Consider the following 11,944-nt stretch of genomic DNA (forward strand, 5'->3'; position numbering starts at 1 on the left):
AAGTAAAACTGTCACTGTTTGATGACATGATACTACACATAAATAATCCTAACAATGCCACCAGAAAATTACTAGAGCTAATCAATGAATTTGGTAAGGTTGCAGGATACAAAATTAATGCACAGAAATCTCTTGCATTCCTATACACCAATGATGAAAGATCAGAAAGAGAAATTAAGGAAACAATCCCATTCACCATTGCAACAAAAAGAATAAAATACCTAGGAATAAACCTACCTAAGGAGGTAAAAGTCTTGTAGTGAGAAAACTGTAAGACACTGATGAAAGAAATCAAAGATGACACAAAAGATGGAGAGATATACCATGTTCTTGGATTGGAAGAATCAATATTGTGAAAAATGACTATATTACCCATAGCAATCTACAGATTCAATGCAATCCCTACCAAATTACCAATGGCATTTTTTACAGAACTAGAACAAAAAATCTTAAAATTTGTATGGAAACACAAAAGACCCTGAATAGCCAAAGCAATCTTTAGGGGAAAAAATGGAGCTGGAGGAATCAGACTCCGTGACTTCAGACTATACTACAAAGCTACAGTAATCAAGACAATATAGTACTGGCACAAAAACAGAAATATAGATCAATGGAATAGGATAGAAAGCCCAGAGATAAACCCATGCACCTATGGTCAACTAATCTATGACAAAGGAGGCAAAGATATACAATGCAGAAAAGACAGTTTCTTCAATAAGTGGTACTGGGAAAACTGGACAACTACATGTAAAAGAATGAAATTAGAACACTCCCTAACACCATACAGAAAAATAAACTCAAAATGGATTAAAGACCTAAATGTAAGATAGGACACTATAAAACTCTTAGAGGAAAACTTGGGAAGAACACTCTTTAACATAAATCACAGCAAGATCTGTTTTGACCCACCTCCTAGAGTAATGGAAATAAAAACCAAAATAAACAAATGGGACCTAATGAAACAAAAACTTTTGCACAGCAAAGGAAACTATAAACAAGAGGAAAAGACAGCCCTCAGAATGGGAGAAAATATCTGCAGACGAATCAACGGACAAAGGATTAATCTCCAAAAAAGAAACAGCTCATGAAGCTCAATACTAAAAAAACAAACAACCTAATCCAAAAATGGGCAGAAGACCTAAATAGACAGCTCTCCAAAGAAGACATACAGCTGGCCAAGAGGCACATGAAAAGCTGCTCAACATCACTAATTATTAGAGAAATGCAAATCAAAACTACAATGAGGTATCACCTCACACCAGTTAGAATGAGCATCATCAGAAAATCTACAAACAACAAATGCTGGAGAGGGTGTGGAGGAAAGGGAACCCTATTGCACTGTTGGTAGGAATGTAAATTAATGCAGCCACTGTGGAGAGCAGTATGGAGGTCCCTTAAAAAACTAAAAATAGAATTACCATATGACTCAGCAATCCCACTACTGGGCGTATACCCAGAGAAAACCATAATTCAAAAAGACACATGCACCCCAATGTTCATTGCAGCACTATTTACAATAGCCAGGTCATGGAAGCAACCTAAATGCCCATCGACAGACAAATGGATAAAGAAGATGTGGTACATATACACAATGGAATATTACTCAGCCATAAAAAGGAACGAAACTGGGTCATTTGTAGAGATGTGGATGGACCTAGAGACTGTCATACAGAGTGAAGTAAGTCAGAAAGAGAAAAACAAATATTGTATATTAACGCATATATGTGGAATCTAGAAAAATGGTACAGATGAACTGGTTTGCAAGGCAGAAATAGAGACTCAGATGTAGAGAACAAACCTATGGACACCAAGGGGGGAAAGTGGGGGTAGTGGTGGTGGTGGGATGAATTGGGAGATTGGTATTGACATGTATACACTAATATGTATAAAATAGATAACTAATAAGAACGTGATGTATAAAAAAAATAAAAATAAAAAAAAACAAATGCAAGTATTCTAGATATATAGTGTGACTATTCTGCTTTATCTCCCATAAAATCTGCTCTTCACACACTTTATGACCTCTTTGGGGTGTTAGTTTTCATGAATAAAAATATTACTTTAAAAAAACAAATTTCTTTGCTCTAATTAAGGAAAATGAAAGCCTTCTGTTACAATTTATATTGTTAAAATTTTGACATTTTCTAATGGCATAAAACAAGTTCTATTTTTAACAAAGTCCTATATTAGAAAAGTGCTTGAGATTTCCAAGTTCTAGTGAAGTTTGAGTTTTTGTAATTATTTGATACCAAAAATTGTGGTGTAATAACATAACTTTGGTTGTCTCTGGTTCCATTTTAAATAGTAATTGACCTCTAGAATTATATGCACCCAGAATAACATGACTAGTGATTAAAATTTTATTTATTTGTTTACTTACTTAAAGGTGGAGATGGGGAATTTTTAAAATAATATTTATTTATTTATTTATTTTGGCTGTGTTGGGTCTTAGTTGTGACATGCGGGCTCTTAGTTACGGCATGCATGTGGGATCTAGTTCCCTGACCAGGGATCAAACCCGGGCCCCCGTATTGGGAGCGTGGAGTCTTACCCACTGGACCACCAGGGAAATCCCAATTAAAATTTTAAAAAGTTAATAATTATTAAAACTTCATACATAATATAAATCATCATTTCTGGGCAACAGAATCTTTAGGGTAAAACAGTCAATTAGGATTTACCTACATCAAAAATACTTGAAAGGACTCTTTAATCTGGACCTTTATGAACAGTACAAAATTGTTGAGAATGACTGAAGTGTATAACTATACTTAAGAACAATAAATGATAAAGGACATAGAATTCTGATCTCCATGTTCAATTATTTCTCATTAAGGAACTGATGATTACTCTAGACAATCTAGCTAAGGGTACTGTCTCTGCTATAAACCCCAATTTTTTTTCTTCCCTAGTTTACATAGTTTAAAAATATATGTATATATATATGTGTATATACATACATATATTTATCTCTTATAGCATAAGATATATTTTCTTCTTGCATCAGGGTCTTTAATAAATTTTTTGAAATACGCAATTACAAATGCTCAGAATTCACCTCAAAGAAAGTCTTATTTTGGAAATTTTGCTTTTTCCAAAATAGTTCCTATTCAATTTTCTAAAAGGAATGGCTATTTTATGCTGCAACTCTAGGTCTTGTTCTATTCAAAGCATTCTGGGCCTATGTTCACTCTGTTAATGGTTATTGAACACCTATGATGAACAGGCATTGGGTTAGATACTATGGATGCAATAGTGAATTGGACATCATCCCAGCCCCAGGGGAACTTACATGCTAGGTGTGAGTACAAACAAACAAAAAGGAAATTGCCATATAGTAGAGAGCTGGGATTGGGGTTAGAAGAGAATGCTCTGGAAACAAATAAGAAGAGCATCTAGTCTGGTGTTCATGGGTCAAAAAGGGCTTCCCAGGAGAAGAGGCCATGATATTGAACCCTGAAGAGTGAGTAAGACTCAGCCAGATCAGGTGGAGAGGAAGAGTGGAAAGACTCCTTCAGGAAGATGAGATAGCATGCAGCCTTTTAAACTAAGTTTTCTCTTCATAAATAATTTTTGTACACTGTGGTGATGAGAATGTTGTTTTAACAGCTCCTAGCAGGGAAGAGTCACTACTTGATTTGTGTTAGTGCTAAAACTGATACCTTTGTATGGAGATGCATGAAGCATTTTTACTGTTGACTCCCTCACCTCTCCAGCCCAGTAACAGCAGCTAGCTGGACTAGTCACTTGCATACAATACAATGAATGCAAACATACATGTATGAGCTTGCTTGTACCTACCTAACAGGTCTACTCATTAATAAGCTGCACAAAATAACACTTGAAAGGAATATGTCTGCTAACAGTTGCAATGTGTTTGGCTGCAAGTAGCAACAACAACAAAAATCCAACCTAAATTGGTTGAACAATTATGACATTTATTTTATATAACTGGTTAAGTCAGAAGTAAGGCAGGCTTCTTGTTATCAAATCGCTGGTGTGAAGTCATTGAGGATCCAGGTTTTTTTCTACCTCTGTGCTCTAGCATACACAGCATCAGCTTCATCGTATTCCTGTTTCTCTCCCTTGTGGTTACTGTCAGGGCTATATGATTTCTTGTTCACATCCAGCAGGAGAGAGTGAGATCCCCGACCTCAAGTATGGAATCATATGGAATCAAGTTGTTCCCTTCAGTCTAATCTGTGTACCTTAGGACACATCCTACCTTAGACCAAAAGCAGTTTTGAGAGTTACACAATTTTCTATTTACTCAGTGGAGAGCTACGCTTAGAGAGGGTGAGGAGTCAGGAGCTCCTCTCCTGAGTCATGGAGGGGAGACATGGATACCTAAAGAAAACCATCCTTCTGTTAGGAAGGATGAAGGGAGACTGGATGTGGGATAAACAAACAACAGTGTGTCCAAGCAAGTTGTTTGCTACTTCTTCATATTTGCTTAATTTAAATTCAGTCTCCTGACCAGAGAAAAAAATATTTCTATATGTTTGGGAAAAGGGCATGATTCTAACGGATTCTAACTCTTTGAACTATGCGTGGATCGGTAATTAGGCAGAGATGAAGTAAATGTTGAGTTGTGGAGACCACTATTTTATCTTTCCTTTCCTTCGCTTCCTGAATTGTACTTTTGAACTTCTACATTGGTTTTTGTGGTCCACATTTACTATAGAGTAGAAAGAAATTGCAGACATTTATTTTGCTGTAAAAGTATTTTTAGATGTTTTGTGGGCTGTGTATCAATTACTGTATAACATAGAGTTAGGAAGGAATGTGCAAAATATATTTAGCAACCTTTTATAATATTTTAAGAGCATTTGATTCTGACACATGCTATATAATTTATAGAGATGCAGGTTACATCATTATAAGGTTACATATTGGGAAATCTACAAAAAAATCCTTAACGAAAATACCTTCTTGAAACACAGACTGAGGAATGTTCCCTCAAAGGAAAAATATGTGATGATTGCTCAGGTTTTTCTTTTTTCCCCTTCTTTATTTTTTATTTATTTATTTTTGTACTTCCTATGCAAATATAGTTTTGTGGCTTCTCATCATGACAAGTAGATGACTGAAACGCAAGGAGTTTTTGTCTATTGAATGATTGACCCTTATTTTTTTATTCAGGACTATTCTTTCACTTTGGCTACACAGGGTGGAGTGATATGCTTGCTAGAGGTTGGGCAAAGATAAACATAGTCTCCTATGGAAGTGGCAGAGTGCAATTGCATAAGAAAATGCCAAAGGTTTTTTTTTTGTTTTCTTTTTTTGTTTTGTTTTGTTTTGGCTGCGTTGAGTCTTTGTTGCTGCGTGTGGGCTTTCTCTAGTTGCGGCGAGTGGGGGCTACTCATCCTTGTGGTGTGCAGGCTTCTCATTGCGGTGGCTTCTCTTGTTGTGGAGCACGGGCTCTAGGAGTGCGGGCTTCAGTAGTTGTAGCACGTGGGCCCTAGAGCACGTGGGCTTCAGTAGTTGTGGCGCCCAGGCTCTAGAGTGCAGGCTCAGGAGTTGTGGCGCACAGGCTTAGCTGCTCTGTGGCATGTGGGATCTTCCTGAACCAGGGATCGAACCCATGTTCCCTGCACTGGCAGGCAGATTCTTAACCACTGCGCCACTGGGGAAGTCCCACATAAGGTTTTTTTTTGCAAGTTTGTTCAGGGTAAACTTTGATGGACAGAAGGGAGAATAAAATTAATAGGTTGAAACTAAAAAAATAATGAATTCTAATATTTGAATAGTGATATATTTTTCAGAGTGTTTTTGTACACGTTATCTCACATAATGGAGTAATTCTGGGATAAGAGAAGGGTGGTTATGTTATAAGCATCTGCCAGATTAGGTAATCAACATATATGAAGGTTAAATGAATTTGTCAACAATCTCAGATTTAAGAATGAGGTTCATGAACTTAAACTTTTTGTTTCTTTTCTCTCTCTGTGTGTGTGTGTGTGTGTGTGTGTGTGTGTACATTTTCTAGTAAATATTTTACTCCTCCCTCTTTTTTATTTCAAGAAAGAAAACAAAACAAAATACAAGGAAAACAAAAGAAAAAAAAGAGTTGAACAAAAAAACTCCTGCTATGTTTTTTTTAAATTGCTTCTAATATTCTCCAATTATCTTTTTAAAATAATTAATTAATTTTTGGCTGTGTTAGGTCTTTGTTGCTGTGCACGGGCTTTCTCTAGTTGCAGCGAGCGGGGGCTACTCTTTGTTGCGGTGTGTGGGCTTCTCATTGTGGTGGCTTTTCTTGTTGCGGAGCACGGGCTCTAGCGTGCAGGCTTTAGTAGTTGTGGTGCACGGGCTCTAGAGTGCAGCCTGAGTAGTTGTGGTGCACGGGCTTAGTTGTTCAGTGGCGAGTGGGATCGTCCCAGACCAGGGCTCGAACCTGTGTCCCCTGCATTGGCAGGTGGATTCTTAGCCACTGCGCCACCAGGGAAGTCCCATCCCTGCTATGTTAAATATACATAATAATTTTTAAAGGCTAAATGTTTGCTACATTATAAGCTCTTACAAGGTATCAATTGTCAATTTCTAGAAATTGAATGACTTCAAATACTTATAAAAATACCTTTTAAAATACAATATTTTCATTTTTACTCTTCATTTTTCTATCAGGCAGGGGTCTCACATATCCAGTTTAATCTCCTTCAAGTGTTTTTCTTATGCTTATGCTCTTATCCTCTTACTTCCCACTCTCCCAAACCTAAACTCACCCCTCTTATGAGGGTGTTTGTGGCTGAAATTACTTGTGAAGCCTCCACTCAAGGTCTGGAGACCATTAATGGGCCCTCTTGTATTATTTAGAGGCATCTATTTAGGAAAATACATTCAGGGGAAGGATTATTGCTAGGAGTCTTTGAAATCATATATGTCACATGGTGGTTTACCCATTCCTGGTAATGCTCCCAGATACAGTCTTAAGAATTTGATGGTTGACACATAGTTGCCTCTCAATAAACAGCTATAGATAACTATTGAGTTTGCTTCTGGGGTGACTGGGTTGCATGATTTCGTGCTTTCTGAATACAAAATAAGTCTTTGAGTAAGGTATGCTTTTTGACAGCTGCTGATAACATGTGAAAGACAATTTAATTCGTCTTCAACTAAAGCAGCAGAAAATAAAAAAAGCAAACAGGCTACATCACTATTCCTGCTTATTTGATGAATATCAATAAATATGGATGAAACACCTGAAGGAGCACACGAATGCCTAGTTAGCAGATTTACCAAGTATGCAGACAATGGGTGTACTGCATGATTATGTTTGTTGAAAATAAAAAAGAAAGATACATAAATAGGGCTAGTGAGAATGAAGATTCAGTGACAGCATCGCATAATGCTCATAAAGTATCTTTCATCTTGGGTAGTTGAAAGCATTTTAAAAGTGTCCTCATGACACCCTTCTGGTACTAGTAGATTGTAAAGAAATATCGTCTCCATTTAAATTAAAACAGATGCTGAAATGGGAGTTGAAAAGTGAAGTGAACTGCTCAATGTCTCGGTCTCAGAAATGGAGGCTGTGTCTTTCTGCGCCAAGTGTATTGTGTCATTTGCCCCCAAGCAATCTTTTTCTAGCTCTGTATAAATTATCTACCTGGCAAAAAGAAGACTGAAGCTAGGAGCAAAAATATACTTCTGTGGGTGTAATTGTATTCGTGGCCAAATAGAATTTGGACTTCTTCCATTAGCAGGAATGTCTGGTGGTAGTACTAACTTTAAAACCCTGAGTTGTCAACAAACAGAAGGAGCCTAGCTGAACAGGATTAGAGAGGAAGAAATGGAGAGATGGGATAAATACGCAGGCACATCTGAGGATTTAACCTCAAACTTCCTTGAGGAAGATGAATTTATGGGCGGGATCCTTTCCTTAGGGCTGGGCTCATTTCTTTCTCCTCCCTTCCCCAACTACTTTTCTTGTCCCCTTTTGCTTCTTGGTCTCCCTGAAGCACCAGAAGTCAGAACTGGGAACAACCAGCATCCAGGGCAGGTTTCTTCCTGGTAAGGAGCAGCAGTACTGACGATATTCCTTCCTCCTGCTGAGGACACTGAACATTTCCCTGAAGCACCACACCGGGTCATACTTTCATCTCATTTTTTACTTCTCTCACACCTTGCTCACACCAGCTCCAACCACACTGGTCCTTGCTTTTTGCTCAAATAAGCCAGGCATGTTCCAGCCTCAGTCTTTGCACTTTCTGTTTCCTCTATTTGGAATGTTCTTTTTACTCAAATAATATTTTCATGGTATGTCTTTTCTGGCCACTCAGTCTAGATTTAGAGTGACAAGTATTCTGTTTTGCCTGGGACTGAAGATTTCTAGGACGTGGGACTTTAGTTTTAAAACCCGATCAGTCCCAGGCAAACTAAGATGCCTTTGTCACCCTATTTAAACTACAGCTCCTTCTAACTGGCTTCCCTCCTTTGCTGTTTCTCTTAGCATTTATCACCATCTATTATACTATACATTTTACCTACTTGTTTTTTATCGGTTGCTTTTCTTCCTCCCCCAGTGCTATCTCCATGAAGGCAAAGATTTTTTCAATTTGCTATTTTTTTCACTGTTGCATCCCTTGTGTCCAGAATGGCTCAGAGTAGGTACTTAGTAACTGTTTTTGAATGAATAAATAAATTAATGAGAATTTTAGGAAGTGTTAATCATATATGAAGAAATCATATATGTTGGGGATATATTTCCTGAAGTAAATTATTGAATCCATAATGTTCTTTTTTTTTTTTTATATGGCAACTTTATTTTTAGTTTTTTGAGGAACCTTCATACTGTTCTTCATAGTGGCTGCACCAATTTACATTCCCATGTGGTGCCATTTCTACTCTCATCTCATGTGATGAGTCACTCTTTCCTGGTTGAAGAAATTCCCGAGGGAGGAGATTTATGACAACTGAGTTACTTTTGGAGGATTTGCCTTTAGGCAGATAAGGGGAGTTCAGAGAAAACCTGTCCTTGAATTTTCTGTTTTTTTAAGTACCTACAGCTCAAAATAATCAATATACCAGACCAGCATAGTTTGGGGTGGGGTGTCCTGTCCTGAACTCCTACGATCATATTTTGGGGTGGCGTATTCTGCTACCTTTCAAATGCTACCACATTAGTATATTTTGTTGTCTTTTCTGACTGGAATCTTTAAAGTTCTGGTCAAAGGTAATTTGACTCTCAAAACAAATGCGTTATTTCCTAAAGAATGGTACATTTCTTGAGAAATTTAAACTTTGTTGTTCATAATTTAAAATCAAAGAGTTATTTAGTTTTTTAAAAAAAATTTTTGTAAAAATAGACTATTAATAGAATGTAGTATACTTAAATATCGTGTTGGTGGATCATTTGTGTGGGTTTAGGTCAACTGATTTTAATCTATTGGAATGTACTTGTAATGGAAATTCAGCTAGTTTTAACCCATGTAAGCTTCTCATTTGCCCCGGTGAAAACTTAGGCATATGTTTGATTAACATACATGACAGTCCTTCTCTTAATACCCAGTTATTGTTGACCGATGGATGACTTCAAAAGGCAAATATACAGAAAACTAAATGAATTTGTACCCTCTCTACTGAACAAGAAATCAGAAGTCATGAGCTGCCATATACTTAGGATGGCATTCTTGGGTATCTGACTACTGATCTTAGACCTAAGGTGGAAAGCCTGGCTAAGTTGTCTCATTGCTCTATTATTTGAAAGCATTTGGATTGTCTCTCACATGTCCATGCTGGTAAAGTGCTATGGGGAGAACACTGAATCTGGGTGCAGAAACCCTGGGTCCTCATCCCCTTTTCACTATTTAACTTTTCATGTGGCCTTGGATGATCACTTACCGTCTTGGAACTTGAACCTCATAATCTGTGACATGAGGATGATAAAGCTCTACCTACCTTACCAGGTTGGTGTAAGCTCAAAATAGGAGTGGAGATGCTTTGAAAATTATTAGGTGCTGTGTAACAGTGTAAGGTGAGGTAAGATGAGAGGTGAGATGTTCTCCTGGGTGCGTGTGTTGCAGGTGATTGAGCAGCCACTGCTGGATGGTTCTGAGCTTGGCTCTTGGTTCATACTTATCTTCCACCTCATGGGTGAAGGTTCTCCCTCTCACCAATGATATCCAGATAGTACCAGGAATGGAGCCTGCATTTTCCCCTTAGATCTAGAGAGTCACTTAAGTCACTTCATTAATGAAGTCTCATGACTTCATTGGGGAGCTACTCTAACGGTTTCTTACAAGGTTTAATCAAGTCACTGTTATAGAAGCAGGTCACCCACTGGGAGCAGGGAGGGTTTCCTTCCTTTAAAATAGGCATCAGTCCTCCATTTTCAAACTAGATTCTATCTTGGTAAATTGGTGAAGAGCCACAAAGAAACCAAATAATATAGTGGTTAAAATGTACTCTGGAGCTAAGCTGTTTATGATCAAATCCCACCTCTGCCATTTCTGAGATATTTGGCATTGAATAAATGACTTTTTCCATATGTGTCTTGGTCTCCTCTACCTCATAGTATGTATGAGAATTAAGAGTTAATAACATAAAGTGCTTAGAAGAGCTCCTGGTGTGTAGGGAGTGCCATGTAATTGTTATTATGTTATTATAATTATGTTAATCTAACTGACCCCTCACTTAAATGGGGTGACTTACGCCTCACTCCCGGCCTGGTTTCTGGTATTCTTTTTGTAAGGATCCACCAAGAGCACACTGATTACGCTTCATTTCACTTCCATGAGCTTTAGGACACAATGCAAATTAAGTATTATCTCTAGGGATTGGTACCCTCCTGCCAGTCTCTCCTCTCCCATCAGAAAAATCCACTATGGACTTCAGGTATATTTTTGGATTATTTAGGAGTGATAACATGCAGTACAGGCCAATCACGTTCTTACCAATTATTACGCCATCTAAGGGAGATTGCTCTGCTTAAAGCAGCACCCTGTTGATAGTAAAGCCATATGTATTTTCTTACCCATATCTTGCTATGATGGCATCATCTATTCCGTCTTCATGTCACTGTGGTTGACTCAAGGAAGGACAATAAACTCAGTGCAGCTGGTCTTTAAGCTGTCTAGTGAATGGCCTGGTCATTTTGCAAGGTGATTTTGCAAGTAAGTTCTGTCAAAGTGTGGATGTTTATTTAGGCCAACTTAGATGTTCTATTTGGGTACATCTTACTGAAGATATATGGAGAAAGCAATGGTTATTTTATTAGCAGCAGTAGGGCTGAGTGAGCTGAAGTGATGAGTAAGCAGTTCATTACTTAGAGACTAAGCTATGAGCAAGCAGAAATCATTCATAAGCAGAAGGCAAAAGACATACTACAGCACAGAGCGAGATAGTTGGCTTGGTAGTGGCTAGAGCAGAAGCACAGGAGCTAGTAACAGAGGGAGATCGACAAAGTCCTTCTGTTGACGGGGTGATAGGCTAATTAGCTCCCATACCTGCTTTGAGTCCTTCAATTTTTCTTTTTCTTAACATCTTTATTGGAGTATAATTGCTTTACAATGGTGTGTTAGTTTCTGCTTTATAACAAAGTTAATCAGCTATACATATACATATATCCCTATATCTCCTCCCTCTTGCGTCTCCCTTCCTCCCACCCTCCCTATCCCACCCCTCTAGGTGGTCACAAAGCACTGAGCTGATCTCCCTGTGCTATGTGGCTGCTTCCCACTAGCTATCTATTTTACATTTGGTAGTATATATAAGTCCATGCCACTCTCTCACTTCGTCCCAGCTTATCCTTCTCCCTCCCCGTGTCCTCAAGTCCATTCTCTACGTCTGGGTCTTTATTCCTGTCCTGCCCTTAGGTTCTTCAGAACCTTTTTTTTTTTTTTTTTAGATTCCATATATATGTGTTAGCATACGGTATTTGTTTTTGTCTTTCTGACTTACTTCACTCTGTATGACAGACTCTAGGTCCATCCACTTCACTCTGTAT

The 11,944-nt window shown here is 38.0% G+C and overlaps 1 pseudogene across 1 annotated transcript in view; it reads left to right on the top strand.

Moving 5' to 3' along the window:
* The window catches only part of LOC309657009 (phosphatidylinositide phosphatase SAC2 pseudogene), a 139,878-nt pseudogene that overhangs the window by 111,300 nt on the left and 16,634 nt on the right, over positions 1 to 11,944 (top strand). The window contains exon 3 of the transcript XR_014268324.1: positions 6,204 to 11,922. The product of XR_014268324.1 is annotated as a phosphatidylinositide phosphatase SAC2 pseudogene (transcript). The remainder of the gene's footprint in view (positions 1 to 6,203; positions 11,923 to 11,944) is intronic.

This window comes from Balaenoptera physalus (assembly GCF_965194825.1).
Source record: "Balaenoptera physalus genome assembly, chromosome: 3".
NCBI lineage: Eukaryota > Metazoa > Chordata > Mammalia > Artiodactyla > Balaenopteridae > Balaenoptera > Balaenoptera physalus.